Source organism: Myodes glareolus, chromosome 6 (genome assembly GCF_982192425.1).
Source record: "Myodes glareolus chromosome 6, mMyoGla1.1, whole genome shotgun sequence".
Taxonomy (NCBI): Eukaryota; Metazoa; Chordata; class Mammalia; order Rodentia; family Cricetidae; genus Myodes; species Myodes glareolus.
In genome coordinates, this window is record NC_142031.1 from 77842530 (window position 1) to 77867924 (window position 25395).

At 35.4% G+C, this 25395-nt stretch overlaps 1 protein-coding gene across 1 annotated transcript in view; it reads left to right on the forward strand.

Moving 5' to 3' along the window:
• LOC148121858 (uncharacterized) overlaps nt 1–25395 on the forward strand; it is an 893578-nt gene that overhangs the window by 823121 nt on the left and 45062 nt on the right. The window lies entirely within an intron of this gene.

Here is a 25395-nt window from a genome sequence, read left to right on the forward strand (position 1 = left end):
CTTTCTAATTTTCTGAGAAGTCACAATACTGATTTCCAAAGCACTCCCACCAGCAAGGAAGGAGTGTTCCCTTTACCCCACACCCTCTCCAGCATAAGCTGTCATCAGTGTTTGATCTTGGCCATTACTAAAGCTATAAGATGGAATCTCAGGGGTGTTTTGATTTGCATTGCTCTGATAGTTAAAGATGTTGAGCATTTCCTTAAGTGTCTTTGAGCTATTTTAGATTCATCTGTTGAGAGTTCTCTGTTTAGGTCTGTATCTTAAAATTTTCAGGCAAATGGATGGATCTAGAAAACATCATATTGAGTGAGGTAACCCAGACCCAGAAATATGAAGATAATATGTACTCACTCCTAAGTGGCTTTAAACATAAATTAAAGGAAAAAAAGCCTAAAATTTATAATCCCAAAGAACCTAGACCACAAGAGGAGCCTAACAGAGACATTCATGGATCTAACCTATAAGGAAAGTAGAAAAAGACAAGATCTCCTAAGTAAATTGGGAGCATGGAAATCGTGGGAGAGGGTAGGAGGTGAGTGAGAAGGGAGGGGAGTCGGAAAAAATATATAGCTCAATTAAAAACAATAAAAAAATGCATGGAATATCAGAACTAGAAAGCTAAAAGTTATATTAGCGTAGATTTCTTGTGTGGTGGATGCAGACATGTTTTATCAGGTGGAGACTTGTTTTTTTCTAATGGTTTAGGAGAATATTGAACAACAGTGGGCATTATAGCTTTTCCCACCAAGGATAAAAGTTATGAAGGACATGTGTCTTTGCTAACAATATGTCTCCCATTATCCCCATACCTTTTTTATTTCCCATCTCAGATGAGACGTGGTGAGTGTTTATAATAAGCAAATGAAGTGGAGAAAAGATAAAAGTATATTACAAAAAAGAATAGAATAAGAATAATGAAATAATCTAGCATGTAAAATCAATATTAATGCAAAAGTATATTTCTGATCACCACTGTGCCTCAGAAACATTTTGACATCAGTAAATTAAGGAGGAGTGAGGAGATTTCTTACATGTATCTTTGATAGAAAGATAATGCTGTGAAGTGAGTACCACAAATGGCAGGAGGAATGTAATCACTATAATGTCACTAGACTTTCCTATTTCACCTCCCCAAGACTTATAAAGTTCTGGGCTACAAAATAAAGAAATATCTTCTGGCACCAAGAGATAGATGGAAATGATGAAAATTGTCTTTACTTATAAATATGGCCTAGTGATAAGGTGATGGCTGATAATTTAAAATATCAAAAAAAAAGGCAACAAGACAACAATCCAAAAGGTATTAATAAAAGCTGTAAATGTTTTATATTTTTTATATATAATAATATTTCAGGAATTTCTCTGTCTGTTTCTCTTTCTCCCTGTCTCTGTATCTCTCTTTGTGGGTGTCCCTGGATGGATGTGTGTGTGGGTGTGTCCATTCATTCCTCAGAGAGGGTAAAGCTTCTAATGCGGAGTCAGTAAAGTCTAGTACATCCCTTTGAGGCAGGACCAAGGCCTGACATTTCTCAATTGTGTTCTTTGACACAGATCCCTGCAAATGCTCTCACCTTGCTGCCCATATCATAGTTAAGTATTGTTCTCCCATTTGTACATGGACTATGCTGTCAAATGAGAATAAAGCATAATATGAGCACCTATTAGGTGATATTCCAGCCTCTGTCCACATGCTCTATATTTACTTTAGTCTGAAATTAAGTTGAACTGTCTTACTGAAGCTAACTCCTGGAAGGTTATTTTCATTGTACTCAAAGTTGGCCAAGCCTTGCCTTGCACAAAATCTATGCTCCATTTGCCCTCAGGGTGTGGTGACCAACTAACCACAAGAAAAAGCGAAATACCACATATAAAGAGAGATGTGTGTGAGAGAGTAGGGGTGGGATTGCATCTTTGTATTTTCCTTATTAGTAATGAATGCAGTTTGTACTTAAATATGTGAAAGTAGAAAGTTTTGGATACATCATGAATGAGGAGGGTAATTCAAGTTTTTAAAAATATGATGCAATTTTTCTTAAATGATTAAATAATAATTAAAATCTTTCCTAGTGGTTAAAAATTATAAGACTAATTGTTTTTAAAACTGAATGAAATGCAATATGCTAGTACATATAGGACAAAAAAACATAGTAATAAGAATTTATATCTACAATGCTAACATTGAAATTCCTGGGAGATTTCAGTCAAAGAAGTTGATGATATACTATATAAATCTTTGAAAAGCTGGAGAACAATTTAAAAATCTAAATATGTAAAAAATCTTGTCAGAAGCAAAAAAGTAAAAGAATAATGAATGAAAAAGATAAATAAATAGAATAAATTCAACAGAGTGAGCTCAAGATAAATACAAATGATGATAAATATTTAGCTAAATTAAAAAAAGAATAAATACAAATAGTTAAGTATGAAAAAGTAAACATAAGAATAGACAAAAATAAAAATTTAGAGCATCACTGAGGCTGAGTTCTTACATGTAAATTCAATGAAAAACTTTTTTAAAAACTAATACACTTAACATGGTCTATAAAAATGAAGTCAAGAGGACATAAACAAATGAAACATATCTATAAGCATCTGTTACATTAAAAGTGTAATTAAAAGCCCACAACAACAACAATACCCAAAGTCTGGATGGATTGCTTGATAAAATATATGAAATAATTAAAGAAAACTGTATTGCAATGTTCCTTAATTGGTAACATAAAATATAGTAGAATGGACATGCTTCTAAGTTCACTTTATAAAGGTTCCATTCCTTCAATACTAAAAGTAGATAAAGACAAAGACAAAGTTATAATACTATCTCCTTGGTGAACAAGGGTGTAGAACTCCTCAATAAAACACTTGCAAACCAAATTCAACACTTACAAAAGATCATTCATCATAATCAAGGTGGCTTCGTTTAAAGACAAAGAGTAGTTCCAAACATATAAATCAATATATATAATACAACACATAAATGGATGCAAAAACAGAAATTATGAGCTGACATCAGGGAAACAAAAAGGGAGCTTTTTATAAAGTTTGACATCTCTAAAGAATTTTATCCACACAAACACACAAAGTGAAAAAACTGAATAAAGGCTATCTGTGACAAAGTTGAAATGAACACAATGAATGGGGGGAAATTAAGCAATTTGAATAAAGTTAGAAATGGAACAAAATTATCTGCCTTATATCCTCATAGTGAATTAATACATCAGATCTTAAATATTAAAACAAGAGATAGAAATAAAGGACTTAAAAGAAGAAAATATTAATGTAAAGTTTAGTTATTTACAGATGATATAATTCTAAGCATATAATAACTTAAACGCTCCACTGGAAAACATAGTTCTAATAAACACTTTTAATGATTAAACAAGACAAAAATTAACATTCATACTAGTAGTCTTCTTGTGTACAAAAAGGCAGAATTCTAAAAAAAAGTTCAAAAAAATAGCTTTCAGTCCAGTGCTCTGATGTGGGTCTCTGTCTCTATTTCCATCCATTGCCAGACAAAGGTTCAAAAGTGATATTTGAGATATTCATCAGTGTGACTATGGGACAAGGACAGTTCAGGTATCCTCTCCTCTGCTGTCCAAGGACCTAGCAGGGGACACTCCTGTGGACACCTGGGATCCCCTCTAGAACCAAGTCTCTTGCCAACCCAAAAATGGCTTCCTTGATGAAGATATCTTCTTTCCTGCTCCTGAGCTCCCAAGGTCCAAGTGAAGAGCCGAAGGAGGGAGAAGATGAGCAAGGAAGTCAGGACTGCGAGGTGTTGGTCCACCCACTGAGACAGTGTGCCTGATCTAATGGGAGCTCGGTCACCAAATCCAGCTGGACTGGGACTGAACAAGCATATGATCAAACCAGACTCTCTGAATGTGGCTGACAATGGGGGCTGACTGAAAGCCATTGATAATGGTACTGGGACTTGTTTCTACTGCATGTACTGGCTTTTGGGGACCATAGTCTATTTGGCCCATAGTCTAGTCTTTCTAGGCCCGGTTGGAGTGGGGAGAGCCTTGGACTTCACACAAGCCAGGGTTACTTGCCCTCTCTTAAGACTGGAGTGGGAGGGAGGAGGGTGACTGGGGGAGTGGGAGGAAAATAAGAGAAGGGGAGGAAGTGGAAATTCTTAAATGGAAATATAAAAAATAGCTTTCACAATTGCTTAATAAAAAAAATAAAATCCTTTGTAATATACTAACTCTTTAGTTAGCGCTGAAGAAAGATTTTGAAGAAGACACTAGAAGGTAAAAAAAAAAAAACCTTCTTTTTCTCCATGGGTTAGCAGAATTAATATTATGAAAATGCTATATTACCAAAGGCATTCTACAAATTCAACAAAATTCTCATTATAATTACAATAACATTATATAAAGAGATTAGAAAATGAATTTTAGAATTCATATGGAAATACAAAAAACCTCAAATAGTCAAGTAAATCTTGAATAATTAATAGTGTGACTGATAACATATCTGAATGCAATATATACTGCAGGATATAGAAACAAAAATAATATAATACTGATAAAAATTGTAGCATATTAATCACTAAAATAGAATAAAAGGTCCATAATTAAAACAATATGATAATCCCTTGCTGTATTTTTGACAAATATGCTAAAGGCTTTCGTTATACAAAGAGATAGCTCCTTTAACAGGTTGTCTTAGAAATGTCATCTATTTGCCTCTGCTTCAATTGTACTGGTATTAATGATATATACCACCATTCACGGTTCTTCATTTCCTTTTAATGTGGTTTAAATAGAACTCTTTTGACTTCTATGTTCTTGCTTTGTAATGATTTAAGTGTTATATACACATTTTTCTTAAAAAACTGCAAATACACATGTAAAATCCTTAGAAATTGGTACACATTCATGTCACCATAGAACCCTCATCTGGCGATGGATGGAGATGGAGGCAGAGAACCACGTTGGAACACGGGACCTAGCTCCCTAGGTCCAAATAAGAGGCAGAAGGAAAGAGAACGTGAGCAAAGAAGGCAAGGGCAGAGGAAACCTTCATCCGACGTTGGATGGCGATACAGATGGAGACCCATATTGGAACACCGAACTGAGCACTCCACGGTCCAAATGAGGAACAGAAAGATGAAGGAAATAAAAAAAGTAACCAGGACTGCGAGGGATGCGAGCACCCACTGATACAAGGGAACTGATATAATGAGAATTCACCAAGGCCTGTTGGACTGGGACTGAACGAGGTCGTGATCCAACCAGATTCTCTGAATGTGGCTGACCCGGAGCCTTTTTGAAAAGCCATTGACAATGACACTGAAACTTGCTTCCTCTGCATATACTGGATTTTGACGCTCCAGTCTGTTTGGACTCTCACCTTTCCTGGACCTGGAGGGAGGGGGGAGGAACTTGAACTTCCCACAGGGCAGGAAACCCTGACTGCTCTAGGGGATGGAGAGGGAGGAGGAGAGGGAGTGGGGGGAGTGGGAGGTTGTTGGGAGGAGGGGCTGAAATGGAAACTTTTATAATTTAATAAAAAAAAAAGAAAGAAAGAAAAAAAATAAAATATGGGAGCCAGAGAGTTATTTTGAAAAACCCAAAAGAGTAGAATCCTCCTTATGCCTCATGAATTTTTTTTCACCAAATGAATGGAAAATACAAGAGTGGTTGACTTGGTGCATCTGTCACAGGCCTGTAGAGACTGGGTACCTTATAAAGAAAACAAATTTAGTCTATGACAGTTCTGAAGTCCAGGAGGTCCAGATTAAGGAAGTGGTATTTAACCTGGTGAGAGCCTTTGTGGTGGTTTGAAAGAATATGTCCCCCAAAGTAAGTGGTACTTTTAGGAAGTGTGTCTTTGTGGAATAGGTGTGATCTTGTTTGCGGAAGTATGTGGGGGAGGGGTTTAAAGTCTCCTTTATTCAAGTTCTACTTACTGTAACACTCAAGTTCACTTCCTGTCACCTGCCAATCAAGATGTAGGACTTTTATCTCCAACACCATGTCTGCCTGCATGCTGTCATGTCCCACCAAGATAATAATGCACTAAACCTCTAACTATAAGCCAACCCCAATTAAATGTTTTCCTTTACAAAAAAAAAGTTATATTTCTAATTATAAAACCAAATCAAATAAAACAAAATGCCTTTTTAAGTAAAATCATAAAGTTTCATGGAGGAGGTATCCCTAGTAATTGTTGGCCAAGGACAATTCAAAAGTCAACAAATCAATCCAGACTATTAACATGGCTTCTGATTGTCTATCAAGAGAGTTAGACAGCATTTTTAAAGACACCTTGCCAGTTTGTTGTGGGATATATTAATCCCACTACTTATTGATATTTCTGCTTATGTAAATAAATTTTGTGGTTTCAGTTTGGCTTTTATTCCAGAATAATTAATAATGTAATACTTTCCTATCTTCCCAGTAATACATTATTTAACCACACTTTGATGAAAGATTACAGATGTAATTGACAAACTATTATGACCTACAGATCTAAACCAAAAGAACAATAAGGAATCATTAGGCATTGACATAGATCTAATTGTTTTTATTTTTTCCTATAATTAAGTTGTTCAAACTGTTTCTTTTAGTATTCTACAAGCCACATTAATATGTGTGACATACAAATTAATGTCATTTAAACATCCTGAAGAGTATATCTATACATGCACACAAACAGTTTACACATTTTGTTAAATTTTTAATTATGTGTATAATTTTATCTGTGCATTACTTATAAACATGAGTGTATGTTCAGGGAAGAGAGAATATTGCATTAATCTCATGGATCTGAAGTTGCAATTGACTATGATAAGCCAGAAAACAAAGAGCTGAAATTCATTTGCAGGTCTACTGAAAGATGAAAGAGCACTATATACTCTGAACAATTTCCCCATCTCTTACACTCCAGGAAAAGTACATTTATTGTATTTAAAAGATTATTAATGTTCTACTATTGGATTTTATATTTTATGCTCATGTAAAATATTTAAATATATGATGTCAAAATAGATTTAAATATCTCCCATAACATTATTTTTGTGTTGTAGTAAGAGGTTCCTTGTTGGTTCCTGACCATATGACTTGCTTAGACCAGAAATAGCCACACAGAAACTATATTAATTAAATCACTGTTTGGTCAATTTACTCTTTTTATTGTCTAACTGTTATATTAATTCAACCCATTTCTATTATTCTGTATGTCACCACGAGATGGTGACCTACCAGCAAAGTTTCAGCACATCTCTGGCAGTAGCTCCATGGTGTCTCTTTAATTCTGCTCTTTTTTCCCCAGCATACAGGCTAGCTTTTACTGCCTAGTTCTCTTCTTCCCTGTCATAGGCTCAAAACAGTTCTTTTATTCATTAACCAGTAAAAGCAACATGTTATAGGAATTCCTTCTGCCAGTAGCCATTAAATTACATGTCCCCTTCAGCGTGGCCTCTTATACTATTATGCCAATGTAAAGCATGCAACTGGTCTCTTCTCTGGCTGGAGGATTCAGTTGCTGTTTTCTGTCCCAACAGAAGATTGTGATTTGTGAGACAACCCCTAAAAAAAAAAATAACCCTCTATTATTAGCAATTCTGAGCTAATGTGGAATCTCTTTAAGCGTCTTTCTTCATCTGGCACCCCATTTGGATTCAGACTCTCCTCCTACCAGGTGGATGAGCTGAGGGCCTAGCTAGTTCACAGCACAAAAAGTCTCCCAACCCTGCCTTCTTGGCTTGCTTTTACCTAAGCGACTTTCTGTTGAACCCCACCACAGCAGCGTTAATGGCACTGGGCAACTTAGAAATTTCCCAAACACATGCACACACCCTGACCCCACTGCCACATTCCCTGGCTCAGTTCCCTGGTGTGATTCCCTGCCACTTGGCGACTTGTGCAGCTTCTGGTTTGTGCTTCCTGTCCCTGTGTTCTGGACTTCTTGCTCCGTGAATGGAACTGTTTTAATTCATTTTTGTTTGTCAAGTAAAGCATATTTCTTAGCATTTAACCAGTACCAAGGTGGGTAACTAAAGTGAATCAGGACCATTTGTGTCACCACTGGTAGTATCACAACTATGCAACTACGACACCTGCTGAACAATAAAGATTATTAAAAATAAAATAATTTACCGGATCTCATAACAGGTAATTAATACATTAAATTGAAACTTTGAGTGACTTTTTTCCGCTAATAATATGGCTTGTATTCTACAAGGCTTATATGGTTATGGTGATACAACCATTTATTGGGTATTTTTCTTAATTTTTTTCTTTATATTATATTATTAAGAAAGAAAGTACTACTTTTAGAAATGATACAGTCTTAGAGACTAGTAATGAACAACTAATTGACAGGATTAATACTAAGGAAAATCAAAAATTACCTGAAAAATTAATGCTATTAAAAAGATAACATTAATTTGACAGACACAATTGAATTTATGTCTAATCAGAATTCATATTGATTAATTTGACAACAGAAATTGTTAAAAAGTTGTGATAGGTTAACAGATAGAGTATATCTCTAGGATGTCAATTTGCACACTATTGAAATAATGTCCAAGGATAAGGTATTATTTTTAAAGGAGAAACTTCAGATCCTGGAATCACATGTTCAGAATGAGGACTAGGGTTTAGGTGCCTCAATGAAATCACTAGAAATATATATATAGGCCAGGAGATTCAATAGTTGTAAATGACAATAGTAAAGAGATTTGAAATGATTGAAGAAATTATTGGAGCTGATGAAAGGGGAAAGAAGGCATAAAACATTACTCAACATCACCAGTAACTGTCAGAGATAATTCACCTACTCAGTGACTGAAATTAAAGAAAGGAAGCAAAATCAAATGATGAACAGAAAATGCCGTGCATTGTTTAGCATTTTATGTAGGAGGAGTATTATGCAGAAATTTAAGTGTATTTAAATTAATAACTTACATATAAATTGATGTAAATTTACATGTAAATTTGTCACTAACTGCAGCTAGCTTAAAAATAGTGCAGCAGTTGAATTGTTCTACACGAGATTAAGATTGGTCAGATTAATGAAGACTGATAAAAAAAATCATGCAAATAATGATTTAATTAATTCAGAAGTGAAAATCATTCTTTGTTACATTCATTTTAGTAACAAGATAAAATATAAACTTTTCTTATTTAATGAGAGTTTTTAAAGCTATCACACATCTATGTTTGTATCTTGAATTTTTAAAGAAAATGCTAGGCTACATATTGAATTTCTTCAATCATAACTGTTCATTTCTGAGTATGTATCTTCATTTTTTTTTCTGCTGCCGTGGAAAATAAGCAACTTAAAGGAGATAGGATTTATGTTATCTCCCTGTTCGACATACAGAGCTCCTTGGTGAGGAAGTTGATGGCAAAAGCTTAAAGCATCTTGTCATGTGGTATCAAACATCAAGAAGCAGGAAGCAGTGAATGAGTGTCTGTGTTCAGTCCATTTTCCTACTTTTTACATAGTGTAATGACCAAGCCCAGGACATGGTAATATCTACTTTTAATGGTAGTCTTCCTGCTTTAATTCCCATAATCAGTGTAATTGAAATCTTTGTGTTAAGTGGCATAGTAGCCCCTCATTGGTATGCCTAGTGACTAGTTCCCTGAGTAATTTCAGATTCCATAAAGTTGATAAAAATGAACTGAACAAGGATGACACCAACAACCCTGCCAAAGTGTGTGTGGAAAAATCTACAGGACCTCAAATCTACACAAAGAACTATAGGCAACTGAGAAAAGCTGGAAGTAAGAGAGATGATGCTCCCCAGGGAAGTGTATGTCTATTGGATGTCCAATGCTAAGGGCAAGCCCTAAAACATACACAAAAGTAACAATATATAGAATTACAGATTTTATTTTGAAATATATATAATTATGCAACTATATATATATATACATATATAAGCAATAAAAATAGATATTTTAAAGGCCATAAATTTGAAGAAGAGGGATAAATGGAACGGATTAGAGGGATAAAAGGAAAGCAAGAAATATAGCAATCAAAAATTTTTCTAAAAAGCAAAAAGAAACTATTTCAATTTTGCTTACTAAAATATTTTATCTGTAGTCACTTTTTTATAATATATGCTTCTTTACAAAATTACAAATTAACTTCAAACTTTGAAATAGAAAAATTGTGAGAAGCCATGACATTTAGAACTATTGACCTAGATCACAAAGGTCAAATCAGACTGAAAAAGCGTATTCATAATGTAAAATATCAATTTTGGAAATTGAGAAATAGATATAGAATTCAATTTCTCTAATATCACACATATCAGATTAGCAAATTCATTTACATTTACAAAAGTCCAGTTTTGATTATTAAGTTATACTTTGGAAGATGTTAGCATCATTTCAATGGGAAGATAATCTAACTTTGCTCCAACCTATTACTAAACAACACCAAAAATATCTCAAAGTATTTCTATTATCCTTGTAAATTCTTAACTGGTCTTTGTTATCCAGAATATATTTCTCTGCATTTTATAATCTCTTCTCTATGTTAGAACTGGAATGAGCCTTTGCAAATAAATGTCAGTCCAAGCAATGACTTCTTATTTGCATTCACAGAAAGTATTTGCATTTTCTGTCAATTAGTGACTAAATACTTAATCTGGTCTCCTGAATCTTCACACCTTCTATGGATTTTCTTACATTATTCTTTTTTAGCTTAGTTCCTCCTGCCATCTGTGCTTCTTTTTCTTAAACAATTTATATATTTTCTTCCCAAACAGTTTCACCACCCTGCACTCCTCCTTGTTCCCCCAACACCTTGTCTCTTCATCAGATGAACCACTCTCATAGCTAAAGATCCAGTGAACCAAAAGCCACATTACTAAACTTACTTGTGATAGGAGACCTACATTGCTAATCAAGAAATAAGATGTCTGACTTTATTACAAGTAAAACTATTCTTCTTTATTTGAAATTAAATAATTTGTTTTCATTAACCTACAGTTGTCACATTCTCTAAATTTATCCATTCTTTATATACTATATATCTATATACTACTTAGAAGTATATATTCTTACATACTGCCTACCTGTAAAATTATATAAATTACATTTCTTTATAGTTTAACTAACTACTACTTTTGGGTTTTTTTGTTTCTCCTTCCTGACTAACATGCAAATTCTATTAAGAATAGTGCAGAATGCATACATTAAAACTAGGTTGTAATATTTTGTTAGAAAACAAATGTCATTGTTTTCTGGTAGAAGATATTATTGAATATTTGAAACTAAGGATCTTCACAAGATTAAAAGATTTATTTCAACTTTCAATGTACATTAGGACTGAAATATATGAATGATATAGAACCTCTGATTTATTTTACTTTATTTATTTTATCAAACCTATAATAGCTAACTTTCTCCTGGAATTGAAAGTGGTGGTTTTGAAGCTCTGGAGTGTAACCACTTATTTTGCACAGTAGGCAGTAATTTCTGGAACTTGAATTCATGGTGCCTAGGAAACTAAATGTTACAATGCATTTAACAGAATTTTACACAATATTTTTGAATCACAGAATCACTTCTGGGGATGATTTCTTGGCAGCAGCATCCGATCTGATGATTTTACCATCACATATCATGACAAAGACATCATTGGAATGCTGGATCTTGATTTAACTCAGTATAATTTTTATGCCTACAGATTTATGAAACATTTAAACATTGTAAGAGGTGCAGCATTTTCTGTTTGTATAACATGGAAAGAAAGTACTCATTTATAAACATAAAGTGTTGTATACCTTTAATTCCCTGGCTCAGGAGGTGAAGGCAGGAGAATTCTTGAGTGTTCCAAGCCAAACAAGACTACACAATTAGACTTTGTCTCAAAAAGAAAAGAAAGGTAAATGCCCAATCGTACATGAATCTCGCATATTTAAAAAACTTTATTTAATAACAATTCTAAAGCAATGTGTTTTGATCATATTCTTCCTGTAAGTGTTCAGGCACACTCTGCACAGTACTCCTGAGCAGATTTTACCCTGTCTCTTTAAGAGGCAAGTTCTAGCCACTCTTGGTCTTTCTCTTCCTCCAGGCAAGTGGTTCTCAGTCTCTTTCCTTCCTTTTCTATCTTTTTCCTCCTTGTGTCTTTCTCTCTGTGTCTCTTTCTCTATCTCTTTCTCCCTCCCTCTCTCCTTCCAATACTCTCCTTCTAAACAAAACTACATGCTCAACCTCTCTCTGTATGACTTACTTCGAACTTGTGAAGGTTTTGGCCCAGCCTTCTCCTGCCCTATTTTACAAGGGTACCTTGCATTACTTAACCAGGCTCTCTCACTGTTCACCCCGTGCCTGGTGACAGAGGGCTTGAGGCACACAGATATCCTGGAGGTGGAATAACAGCTCACATTCCAAATCCATTTATGTCTGTTGGAATTTCACACAACACTTGTAGGTAATTCCACCAACTCTGCCCATGCTTCCATGAGTGAAGATTTGTTTCTCAAACCTCTCTCTCTCTCTCTCTCTCTCTCTCTCTCTCTCTCTCTCTCTCTCTCTCTCTCTGTGTGTGTGTGTGTGTGTGTGTGTGTGTGTATGTGTGTGTGTGTGTATGTGAGTGAGTGTGTATGTTCAAGTTCCAGTCTGTAATGGTCTGTCCTGTCCTTACACTTTAAGAGAAAGCCATGCTCACTTCCCTAATTCCCCAACCCCATTCCACCTTTGTTTGTTGAGGCAAGCCGATCTTTTTTTCCCCTTCCCCCCTCTTACCCTCTCTTTATCTTTCTTTTTCTCTTTCTCTCTCTCTCTCTCTGCCTCTTTCTCCTCATCTCCCTTCCTTCATCTCCCTTTTCACCTTCCTTCCCATAACCCACTAAAATATCCAACATCATTCTGCATGGTGCGCCTATATGTCTTGGACTCTCACCCATGAACATATGGCTCCCTTCCTGAGACTCACTTCCCCTTGTGGTCCAGTACTGGACAGCCATACATCTCTCAGGACTGACTCCCTGTGACAACATATGGATACTGTTTGTGCCCACCTAATACCATGGCCCCTGTACCTTATATGTGATGACCCAAGCCAGGCACATTTGGGATGCTGAAGTTTAGAATCTTATACTTCTTTCCTACCTCACTCATCGACCTGTGCCTCCTCCCATTAGGCATTCCTCAACTCTGTCCCACCAGGACCCTCCTACTACCTCCTATCATGATTATTTCTGTTTGGGGCAGAAGCCTCACTCTTCCTGGAAACATTGTTCTAGTCTTCTGTTTAAAATGTCTCTCTTTTCCATTTATTCCATCTGCACTGTTCACAGAGTCCTGTCTCTGCCATTACTGCCACCAAGTGATCCATCCCAGAGGGTGATGGATCACTCTTTCTTGTCCAACTGTGGACTGATAATGCATCCTGGGGAATTTTTCTGTATACTTAGTGTATGAAAGAATGTGTAAATTGTGTGGCTACATGGGTGTGATTCTGTTCTAAATATGTGTTTTGCACATCCTGTATAAATGCTCTGTGAGACACATAGATTCTCAGTGACTTGCAACATTTGAATAGGCAACATCTGGGCTAAGAGCAGGCCAGATGACCTCACTATCATCTTTGCTAGGGGTGACTATGTGACCTCTGCCATCTTGACTAAGGACAAAGATAGCAGGTCAGAAGATCTAACCTCCATTTGCTATGGCCAGTCACATGATAAGCTGCCCATGCAACACTCAGCCCCAGGTTTGGACAGGGAGGAGCCACAAACTCACACAGTTCTACCCCTAACTAAGTGGCACCACAGTCTACCCCTATGCAAAGATTCTATCTACCTATAACAGTACTCTCACACCTCTAACAAATCTGATTTTCACTGATGGCTTTGATTCTCCACTTTTTTTTTCTTTGCGTCAAAGACCTACATGTCAGTGTGACATGTTACAAGTGACACGTGAGTCTGAGATGGCAAAGTCATCTTCCACTCACTCACTTTACATTTAATTTTATGAGTAAATGTAAGCAATATAAACCAGCTTAAAATCTTTACATGTATCTGTGTATGCAACTTAAATTCAACTGTTCATATATAAAAGTTAGTTCACTGTACCTCCTTTTAGACTAAGCGGCAATAAGTCTCAAATATTTCAAATTAATTTGTACTTTTAAATGATGATAAATATATGATCATAACTGTTACAACATATTGTCTATGTAATTGAACTATGCTTTAAAATATGGTCTATATAATGATAAAATTTGAGCTAATAAAAGTGTATTTCAGATTAACAAAAGTTAGCATTCTCAAACGTAAATCTCACCTATTTACTTAAAGCCAGCTACAGTCAGGATGCTGCATAAAATAATCCTCCACAATCTCTCAGTTAGGGTTCAAATCTCCAGGTTGATTCTTCTCTGTAGTTGTAACATATATATACCCAAAAGCCTGCCCACAAATGCACAGAGTTCTTAGGAATATGGCACTTAAATGACTAATTACTAAAAGTGTTTTCATGACAAAGAGACATGTTGGCTACTGGCAGCCACCCCACTTGCTCTAAAGAAGAAAAATGGATACAGAAGAATGTTTTTTCATAAACTGCTTCATAATGTGAAAGCAGTAGTCACTGGGCAAAACTGCTTTTCATCTAAACTGCAGAAGGTCTCCAGAAAATGGACAACAGGACATTGAGGAATTAATAACTTGGTTTCCTAGGACAAGGTAAGCTGGCCTTCCTACAGACTCCTAAACCACAGGATCTTCTAAAACATGTCAAGGCCCATGCTTTCAGTCATAGAACTGATGTTTCCCTAAAGTCCCTGTCCTCAGTGACAATGGATGACCCTTGGAAGTGGCTGCCTACGTAGCTAATCAAGTGTCTGTCATTTTTAAATCAATAACTCCAATAAAATTTATTCTTCTAAAGTTCTCTTATGCATTTTGATTACTGGTTTCCTTGCCAACTGACTTTTCAATACTCAGTGTAGAATTTATCTCATAGGCCTCATGCTCCTAGTTCTTTACCAGAATCAAAGAGGGTATAAACTCACAAAATGATTTTCTTTTCTGAGTGTTAAGGTAATGTCATAATGATAGGGGAAAATATGTCCTTTTAGGTTTATTTATGTAAAGGCATAAGAACTCAGGGGTGAGCATCTAAAATGTTTTAGGGTTTAAAATGTGATTTAAACTGTACAAATGCAAGCTATCAGACTTCTCTCTCGTTATGCTGTTGTTCATATTCTTAACATTAATTAATAAAATTTTGACAAGCTATTTATCTAGCTTTGTCAGAGTACTACAACTACCATAACTGCAAGATCAAGATTTTAAATTCTCTTTTGTTGTTTTCTAGCTATATAACTAAAAGACAATTTTCATTGTACAGAAAACATTTGTCACCATCATTTCTGACAAACTCATACTGCTATTTCACAAAACAATTTCAGTACAGATTATAAAGATTAAAAATGCTAATATGTCTAAAATTTATGTTTTCACAATCTCAAAGTATTTTTATAAGTTTCAGGTATCCAACTTGGAGAATTCACTTCAGACATGTCAGGTGTACCCATCCCTCATCTACAAAGCCCTAATCAGCCCAAGTCTTTCCAAATTTTTCTGGCCCTGATATCCTCCCTTTCAGTCACCAGGAAATAAAGAATTTTTTTCTAATCTTAACCTTATTCTCTGTACTTTGAGAACCTTGTCAGATTCAAGAGACACCAGACAATTACACAGAACCTGGACAGCAATGAAAATCAGCAACCCCAGGTTATGGCAGCACTCTAGCTGTCTCAGGTCACCCCATGCCTCAAATTCGCAGGAAGAAGTCTCAAGACCTTGACACTAAATTTGTTAAAGCTGCCATACCTTTTTAATAAAAACAGAAGTGAGAAACTTTATTATTCAATCATACCCTGGCATAGTTTGTCACTAGCAGATCGTAACCTGTACTTTTAAAAAGAGCAAGCTCTGGGAAGAACCTTTAGGAGAAGGCAAGCAATGCCCAAATGATCTCCAGAAGTAGGCAAGCAAGACCTGAACACCTGGGAGAAGGCAAGCAAAACTCCAGTGACCTCCAGGAGCAGGCAGGAAGGTCAGAACAACCTCAGCAAACGACCAAGTATAATCCAGAAGCAGTGAGTAACCTCTGGGAGAAGGGAAACAAGGCCTGAGCAACCTCCACAAGTAGGCAGGAAGGACTAAGTGACATACAGGAGTGACTGATGAACCTCCAAGAATGATGAGCAACCTCATCAGGAAACAGACAAACAAGGTCTGAGTCACCTTCAGGAGCAGGAAGGAAGGCTCAACCATACTCAGGAAGTAACAAGCAATCTATGTGACTGAAATCATTGTAAGAAATCCACCTTGAGGAGCAAACATGTGAGCCTGCCACCTGGAAGAGTGATCACTAGAGAGTCATCTCCAACTGTACATATTAGAGGAAAAGATGGGTAGACAGCAAGGTAAGAACACATTCAACAACACAAAGAGCACCAGGGACCAGTAAAAACTACTGGTTCTACAATAGCAAGACTTGAACACCCCATCACAGATGAAGGAGAAGAAAATGACCTTAAAATAACATTAGAAAAGTGTTTGAGGCCCTTAGAGAGGAAATGAAAAATCTCCTCAAAGAAGAAGAGGGAAAAACAAAAAAATTGGAAGAAATCAACAATATCATTAAAGAAAAGCAAGAAATAGTAATCAAACACATGAAAAAAATGATTCAAAACTTGAAAACAGAAATAGTGACAAAAAAAGAAAATACAAACCAAGGTAATTCTGGAAATGGAAAATGTGAGTAAATGATCAGAAACCACAAAAGCAAGCATAAAAATAGAATACAAGAGATTGAAGAAAGATTGTGAGGTATTGAAGATACAAGAGAGGAAATAGAATCAATCATCTGTCAAACAAAATGTTACATCTAAGAATAGTTTAACACAGAATATTCAGGAAATATGGGGCACTATAAAAAGACCAAACATAAGAAAAACAGACATAGAAGGAGGAGAAGTTCAACTGAAAGGTACAAAAAAATATTCAACATAATTATAGAAGAAAATTTCCCCAACCTAAAGGAGGACATGCCTATGAAAGTAGAAGGAGGTTACTGAACACAAAATAGACTAGACAAAAAAGAAAAGGTCCCCTTCCTACCTAATTTAAAAAAAAAAAACTATGCATACAGAATAAAGAAAGAATATTAAGAGCTGCAAAGAAGAAAGTCCAAGTAACATATTATTATTATGTTATTTTGCCCAACTAGTTCAGACCCAAAATTATCACACAGAAACTATATTAATTAAAATACTGCTTGACCCATTAGCTTTTTTCTTATTGGCTAACTCTTACATGTTAATTTAACCCATTTCTAGTAATCTGTGCATCACCATGAGGTTGTTGCCTGCCAGCACAGTTTCAGCACATCTATCTCCTTTGATGATTACATAGCATCTCCCTGACTCTGCCTCCTTCTGGCATTCAGTCCAGTTTTCCCCACCTAGTTCTATTCTTCCCTTCCATAGCTCAAAGCAGTTCTTTATTCATTAACCAATGAAAGCAATACACAGAAAGAAGAACCTCCCAAACCAATGGAGATATCTCAGAGCACATAGAAATATGTCCTTTAGCGTCTTTGATATCATATATCCCTTTAGCAGAGTACAGTATGTGCTACTTATAATGTTTGTGACCAATCTATTCTAAAGTTCTATTCCTGTTAATGGTGTCAATGTGGTATATATTCTATTTGCCTTTAACCAAAATTTTAAAAGTGATTGGTTATTCCCATAACAGTTGTCTTACTATTATCACTGTATATATTTTAGGCAGGACTCTAGAATCAGTCTCAGGATTTGTGCATGGGTGATACTTTGATTACTTTTCTTCTCATCCTAGTGCCATGAATACTAGACAGTAGTGTAAAACTTCCAGTTAGAAACCAGATCAATTTTTCTATGTCTGACTAAATAGATTGTCTTCAGCAGTAGAGCTTTACCATCATCAGGTTATAGAGAGCATTCAATAGCCTTGGAAGTAGCATGTAAATATGCTCAGTTATACATGAAATTTATAATTTAAAAACAGAAATATATGGGCTTAACCCAATACAACCATTTGTTGTTTTATAATTTTATTTTTTGCCCTAATCTTTCACTTGAATATGTAATCAGGTAAGTTTAGGGATTTGTATTCATTGTAAAAGGACATGGCTTTATACTGTTTTTTTTTAAAGTTAACATATTGACTGTAGCATAATTTGGGAAATAAAGATTTGAAGTAGAAAAATGTATGCACAAGAACTGAATTGGTGATAAAATTCTGTGTGTAATAATTATTTATATTATTGACATTGTTAAATTTTCTCTAAATTGTTGAATATTCACAGAGTAGTATTGATCAAATAGGGGCTATCATATGGGAGGACAGTGAAATGTTTTTGTCTTGAGCTCTTAAAATATACCCTTATCCAAGCTTAAATCTGTAGCTGAGCCTCTGCTTTTCTGATTATATGCTAAATCAAAGAATTCTCACAAATGGAAACTGATATTCATTGAAGAGCTCAAATGAATATTCACAACATTATAGAATCCCTGGAAAAAGGTAGAATGGTAATTATAAAAAACATTTTCATTAAAGATTAAAATTAATTTAGAATGTATTTCATAGGTCTGTGTTGCATCATTATGATTTTAAAAAAATTATTGTCACCAGGGAAAAGTAAATTAATATACCACATCACCATATTCATAATGGCTGTTATTCGCAAGTCTGACAAGTATTGCTAAGGATGTAGAGAAAGAGGAACTCCTATTCATTGCCAGTGGGAGTGCAAACTTCAGAGCTGTTGTGGAAATTAGTACAGAAAGTTCTGAAAGTATTTTTAAAAAGAACTACCTTATGACTCAGGTAAACCACACCTGGGTATATACACAGGGTTTCTATACTCTTTCACGTGGATACCTGAAAGCCCATGCACTACTGCAAATAGAATGAGTTTAGGTGTTCATCTGCTGAGAGACAAATGGATAATGAACAAGTGTAAATATAAATGGTATGAATATTTTCAAGTATGAAGAAAAATTAAATCAATACATTATAGGATAATGAGTAAATCTCAAAAGCATTTTATAAAGCAATTTGACCCAAACTTCCAAATTTAGAAAGATCAAAAATTATATAATTCACATAATTTATGTAGTGTGTGTGCATGGTGTGTGTGTGTGTGTGTTTGTGTGTGTGTGTATGTGTGTGAATATAGATAAAGATAGGAAAACAAGAATTGAAACCAAAACAAAATCAAAATTTGTGATGAAGAAGAATGGAGGATTAGAATATGAATACATGTGAAAGAAAAGAGAAAAAGACTAGGAGGATGAAAAGTTATAAGAGTAGATAAGTGAGAATGGTGGCTGGGAAGAGATAAGAGTAAAAGATAATATACTAAAACATACTTTGTACAAAAACATCACAATGACAGTTACTTGTATACTAATTTTAAAAAAGTCAAATATCATTTACTAAGAAATATAACAATGAGTGCATGTTATTAGAAAATTTTATCTTCTCAAATTTGCAAATAAAAACTTGACTATATGGTCAAATAATTTTTAATCATTTAGGCAATAAAAATTTTTAACAAGTTATTAATGTAAATAATATTCAATATAAAATGTGCAATTTATAGAATAAAGCAATTGTAAACATTTTATTTCACATGTAATACTCTTATAGAGATTGAATACGAATCATTTGCTATGATATAAACTTTGATATGTTAGACCACAGAGTTGTAGAAGAAGCTTATGTGGGTTGATGGATTAGACTTACAATATTAATGATATAATTATCAGTGATGTCCACTGATAAATACTCCATGAAACACCAGCATATTTTGTATATAGCTGGTGAACAGTCAGTAGATAATAAAGGTCATAAATTAATAATAATAACTTTTACCTATGTGGACCATAAGATTTCTGTCACAGATACTCAATTTTCTCTAAAAACGAAGAAAAATTACAAAATTCTATAGAACATACCAATCAATAGCATTTTACTTAGAAAAACAGATAGTTGGGGGTTGCACAACCTTTTAAACTGAGCACTCAGGAGATAGAAGTAGACCACCCTTGTCTACACAGTGAGTTCTTGGAGAGCTAGGACTGATACACAGAAAAAACCTGCCTAGAAACAAGCTCATGAAAGAAAGAGATGACTGATCTGCCAGTAATAGTGCTAAAAGCCTTGTTCTAAAGCATGGATAAAATAAAATATTTATTATATCCAAATTTATAGATGGGATTTGATCATATAATGCAGTTTTTTATTTCTAAATTGCTAAAAACCTTTTATTGTTAATGTTTTATCAATTCAATGGGTACATGTAGTACATAATCAGGAATTCCCATGATTCTTTAAATATCACATGAGCATGCTACACTCACTTTTAAAATGGTTACTGTAATTTTACTTTAATATGGGATCATATATACATTACCTAACCATCCTCTGAGAAATTCAGGATATATTTTATATATATTTCCACATCTTCCAATCCTGCCTTTTCCCTCTCACTGCCCCCATACCCCCTCCCCCACCCTCTCCAGTCATAAGAGAAGTCAGGGATCCTTGCCCTGTCGGAGGTCCAAGGCACTCCCCTCTCCATCAGGGTCTAGGTAGGTGTGCATCAAAACAGAATAGGCTCTCAAAAAGCCAGTACATGCAGTAGAATCAAAACCCAGTGTCAATATCATTGGTTTCTCAGTCTGCTTCATTTTCAGCCACTTTCAGAGTCCGATTTGATGACATGTTCCATCAGTCCCAGTCCAGCTGGCCTTGGTAAGTTCCCATTAGATCATTCCCACCACCGTCTCCGTGGATGGATGCACCCCTCGTGATCCTGACTTCCTTGCTCATGTTCTCCCTCTTTCTGCTCTTCATATGGACCTTGAGAGCTAAATCTCATGTTCCAATGTGGGTCTCTGTCTCTATCTCCATCTATCACCAAATGAAGGTTATATGGTGATATGTAAGATATTTATCAATGTGGCTAAGGGAGAAAGCCAGTTCAGGCCCCCTCTTCGCTGCTGTCCAAGGACCTAGCTGGGGACAACCCCTTGGAAACCTTGGAATGCCTCTAGAGCCAAGTCTCTTGTCAACCCTAAAATGGCTCCCTTAATTGCGATATCTTCTTCCCTGCTCCCATGTCTACTCTTCCTCCATTTGAACCATCCCATTCCCCCAAGCTCTCCCCATTCCTCCCCCTCTTCTTTCTCTCTCCCCATTTCCCCTTCACCCCCCTCTGCTCCCAACTTTTGCCTGGCGATTTTGTCTACTTCCAATACCCAGGAGGATAAATACATATTTTTCTTTGGGTTCACCTTCTTATTTAGCTTCTCTAGGATCATGAATTATAGGATCAAGGTCCTTTTTAAATTGCTAGAATCCACTTATGAGTGAGTACACACCATATTCATATTTTGAGTCTGGGTTATCTCACTCAGTAAAGTGTTTTCTATTTCCATTCAGTTACATGCCAAATTCAAGACGTCATTGTGTTTTACCGCCTAATAGAACTCTAAAGTTTATATGTGCCACACCTTCTTTATCCAGTCTTCTGTTGAGGGGCACCTAGGTTGTTTCCAGGTTCTGGGTATTACAAATAGTGCTACTATGAACATAGTTGAACACATGATTTTGGAGTATGATTGGGCATTTCTTGGATATATTCCCAAGGGTGGAATTGCGGGATCCTGAGGTAGGTTGACGCCCAGTTACCTGAGAAACTGCCACACTGATTTCCAAAGTGGTTGCACAGGTTTGCATTCCACCAACAATGGATGAGTGTTCCCCTCATTCCACATCCTATTCAGCATAGGCTATCATTGGTATTTTTAATTTTAGCCACTATGACAAGTGTAAGATGGTATCTCAAAGTTGTTTTGATTTGCTTCCCTGATTGTTAAGGAGTTTGAGCATGACCTTAAATCTTTTGACCATTTGAATTTCTTCCATTAAAAATTCTCTGTTCAGTTCATTACCCCATTTTTTAAATAGGGTTAATTATAGTTTTAATGTCTAGTTCTTTGAATTCTTTATATATTTTGGAGATCAGACCTTTGTCTGATGTGGGGTTGGTGAATAATCTTCTCCCATTCAGTAGGTTACCTTTTTGTCTTAATGACAGTGTTCGTTGCATTACAGAAACTTCTCCATTTCAGGATGCCCCATTTATCCATTGTTGATCTTATTGCCTGTGCTACTGGGGTTATATGTAGGAAGTGCCCATGTGTTGCAGACTGCTTCTCACTTTCTCTTCTATCAGGTTCAGTGTGGTCAGATTTATAGTGAGGTCTTCAATCCATTTGGACTTGAGTTTTGTGCATGGTGATAGGTATGGATCTATTTTCATTCTTCTACAAGTTGAGATCCAGTTATGCCTGTACCATTTGTTGAAGATGCTTTCTTTCTTCCTTTGTATAATTTTAGGTCCTTTGTCAAAAATCAGGTGTTCGTAAGTTTGAAGATTAATATCTGGGCCTTATATTTGATTCCATTGGTCAACATCTCTTTTTCTGTGCTAATACCAAGCTGTTTTCATTACTGTAGCTCTGTAATAGAGTTTGAAGTCAGGGATGGTAATGCCTTTGGAAGTACTTTTATTGTATAGGATTATTTTGGCTATCCTGAGTTTTTTTGTTTTCCATGTAAAGTTGATTATCGTTCTCTCAAGGTCTGTGAAGAATTTTGTTGGGATTTTGATGGGGATTGCACTGAATATAGAATGCTTTTGGTAGAATTCCCATTTTTACTTTGTTGATCCTCCCAATTCAAGAGCATGGGAGATCCTTCCATTTTCTGGTATCCTCTTCAATTTCTTTCTTCAAAGACTTAAAGTTGTCTTCAAATAGATCTTTCACTTCCTTGGTTAGAGTTACCACAAGATACTTTATGCTATTTGTGGATATCAAGAGAGGTGATGTTTCTCTGATTTCCCTCTCTGCTTCTTTGTTCTTTGTGTATAGGAGGGCAACTGATTTTTTGAAGTTGATCTTGTATTTTGCCACATTACTAAAGGTGTTTATTAGCTGTAGGAGTTCTTTGGTAGAGTTTTTGCAGTCACTTATTTACACTGTCATATCATCTGCAGATAATGAAAGTTTGACTTCTTCTTTTCCAATATGAATCCTCTTGATCTACTTCTGTTGTCTTATCGCTATTGCTATAACTTCAAGCACTATAATGAAGAGGTATCGAGAGAGTGGACAGCCTTGTCATGTTCCTATTTTTAGTAGAATGGCTTTGAGTTTCTCTGCATTTAATTTAATGTTAGCTTTTGTCTTGCTGTATATTGCTTCTGTTATATTTATGAATGAATCTTGTATCTCTAATCTCTCCAGACCTTCATCATAAAGGGATGTTGAATTTTGTCAAATGATTTTTCAGCATATAATGAAATGATCATATTTTTTTTTATTTCAGTTTATTTATATAATGGATAACATTGATAGATTTTCGTATGTTGAACCAACCCTCATCTCTGGGATGGAGCCTACTTGATCATAATGTATAAATTTTTGAATGTGTTCTTGGATTCAATTTGCCAGAATTTTATTGATAATTTTTGCGTAAATGTTCATGAGTGAGATTTTCTTGTAATACTCTTTCTTGGTTGAGTCTTTGTGTGGTTTTTGTATCACGGTAACTGTAGCTTCATAAAAGGACTTTGACAATGAGTCCTCTGTTTCTTTTTTGTGAAACACATTAAGGAGTAAAGGTATTTGCTCTTCCTCGACATTCTGGTAGAATTCTGCATTGAAACCATCTTGTCCTGGGTTTTTTTGGTAGGGAGGTTTTTGATGACAACTTCTAATTCTTTGCTACTTACTGGCCTATTTATATTGCTTACCTAGTCTTGATTTAATTTTGGTATATGATACTTATCTTAAAAAAATGTCCATTTCTTTCACATTTTCCAATTTTGTGGCATACAGGCTTTTGTAGTAAGATCTAATTATTCTCTGACTTTCCTCTGTGTCTGTGGTTATGTCCCCCTTTTCATTTCTGATCTTGTTAATTTGCATGTTCTCTCTCTGATATTGGATTAGTTAGGATAGGGGTTTGTCAATCTTGTTGATTTTCTCCAAGAACCAGCTTGTTGTTTCATTGATTTTTTTGGATTGTTTTCTTTGTCTCTATTTTGTTGTTTTCAACCCTTGGTTTGATTATTTTCCTCCTTAGTGAGTCTGCTTCTTTTGTTTTTTCTCAAGATTTCAGGTGTGCTGTGAAGTCTCTAATGTGTGCTTTCTCCATTTTCTTTTTGTGGGCACTTAGTGCTATGAACTTTCCTCTTAGCACTGCTTTCATAGTGTCCCCATAGTTTTGGGTATGCTGTGTATTTATTTTTGTTGAATTCAAGAAAGACTTTAATTTTTTTCTTTATTTCTCACTTTACCAAAGGGTGGTTCAGTAGTTGACTGTTCAATTTCCATCAGTTTGTAGCCTTTATGAGGGTAGAATTGTTGTTGAATTCTTATTTTATTCCATGGTGATCTGATAGTACACATGGGGTTAGTACAATTTCTTTGTATCTATGGATGTTTGCTTTGTTACCAATTACGTGATCAATTTTTGAGGAGATTCCATGAGATTCTGAGAAGGAGGTATATTCTTTTCTTTTTGGGTAGAATGTTCTATAGATCTGTTAAGTACATTTGGTTCATTACATCTGTTAGTTTTCTTATTTCTCTGCTAAGTTTCTGTCTGGTTGACCTGTCCATTCATGAGAGAGGAATGTTGACATCTCCTACTATTAGAGTGTGGGGTTTGATGTATGCTTTGAGTTCTAGTAATGTTTCTTTTACATATGTAGGTACTTTTATATTAGGGGTGTAGATATTCAGGATTGAGACTTCCTCCTGATGAATTGATCATGTTATGAGTATAAAGTGTCCTTTATCATATCTTCTGATTAATTTTAGTTTGAAATCAATTTTGTTAGATATTAGTATAGTCACACCCGCTTATTACTTTGGTCCATTTGATTGGAAAACCTATTCCCAAACTTTACTCTGAGGTAGTGTCTGTCTTTGAGTTGAGGGGTGTTTCTTGTAAGCAGCAGAATGTTGGATCCTGTTTTCATATCCACTCATTTTTCCTGTTATGAGTATAAAATGTCTGTCTCCATCTCTTCAGATTCATGTTAGTTTGAAGTCAATTTTGTTGGAAATTAGAATGGCCATACCTTCTTATTTCTTAGGTACCTTTGCTTGAAAAACCTTTTCCCAACCCTTTACTCTGAGTAGATGTCTGTTTTTGTGGTTGAGGTGTTTTTCTTGTAAACAGCAGAATGTTGGATCCTGTTTTCGTATCCAATCTCTTAGTCTGTGCCTTTTTATAGGTGAGTTGAGTCCATTGATATTAAA